General features: G+C 36.3%; 1 protein-coding gene across 1 annotated transcript in view; it reads right to left on the minus strand.

The window, feature by feature from the left end:
- LOC106817775 (importin subunit alpha-7-like) overlaps positions 1-1,429 on the minus strand; it is a 20,951-nt gene that overhangs the window by 7,166 nt on the left and 12,356 nt on the right. The window lies entirely within an intron of this gene.

Below are 1,429 nucleotides of genomic sequence, written 5' to 3' on the forward strand. Positions count from 1 at the left end.
CTGTTAATACACCGCGACACATCGCTCGTTATCTACCTGTCTCTCATAGGTATCGTCACCACAGAGGCAGCGCGCTACAGTTCAGTATCACCTGTTAATACACCGCGACACATCGCTCGTTATCTACCTGTCTCTCATAGAGATGTCACCACAGAGGCAGCGCGCTACAGTTCAGTATCACCTGTTAACATGTGTGACATCGCTCGTTATCTACCTGCCTCTCATAGACATCGCATCAAACATCTTGCCATATCATTACATATCATCACATATTAACATATTTACTACGTTATATAACATACGCTGATATGTGATATTATATATAATATATGATATTAATGATCAGATCATCACATAATATCAAGATAATATGTTGTTATACGTGAATCACATATTACTACATGTTACATCGCACATTGTCTACCTGCCTGCCAGAGATATCGTATCAAAACCAACTCATCACACATACTAATACGTGATATCACGTATCACAATGTGTGATATCGTTCGCTATCTACTCGCCTCATAGAGATATATCGTATCAAACACCTTGACATATCATTACACATCATTACATATCATCACATATTTACATATTTAATATGTTATATTAGATATATGTTATATAACATATGTTATATAACATATGTTATATAACATATGTTATATAACATATGTTATATAACATCAATATATCAGATCATCAAATGTTGTTATACGTGATATTACATATTAAAATTCATAAAATCGCTCCTCATCTACCTGCCTCCCAGAGATATCGTGTCAAACATAACTCATTATCTACCGCTAATAACGACACCGTACCTGACTTTACATGCAGGGATATCCATAGTCCAATCACAGACTTAAAGTGATTACGTCACCGTAAATAATAAAAATGTTCACTTATTATGGTTAAATTGCTGCATTATACTTCCTATTTTACTATATTGTTCGATGTGAACATACACTCGTGACTCATACATGGCCCATAGCAAGCAATTAATGTCAGGAACATGATATCAAATCGTCCAGGTTTTTTGGATTTTTAACTAGTTGAGAAACAATCTTATCAGGTAAGAATTTGACGATACGTTTAGTCCCGTTAGTTCTTACTTTTAATGTAAAAAAATGGCTGTAATACATTTAATTTTACAAATATACACCATAGAAAATTCGTGACGTAGTTAATTTAATTGAAGTTATCACATGTGGATATCTACTACCTACGATGATGACATAACGTAAAACGATGAAATCGAAAAAACGTAGACATGATACCGCATGTCGTCTACCTGCCTCTGATTGGCCGCAAACGTCGCTATCGCTACTTAGCCATCGCACACTCTGATTGGCCGCTATCTAGCCGTCGTGCGCTCTGATTGGCCGCTATCTAGCCGTCGTGCGCTCTGATTGGCCGCTATCTAGC

This window comes from Priapulus caudatus, unplaced genomic scaffold (genome assembly GCF_000485595.1).
Source record: "Priapulus caudatus unplaced genomic scaffold, Priapulus_caudatus-5.0.1 Scaffold1860, whole genome shotgun sequence".
NCBI classification, from domain to species: Eukaryota; Metazoa; Priapulida; class Priapulimorpha; order Priapulimorphida; family Priapulidae; genus Priapulus; species Priapulus caudatus.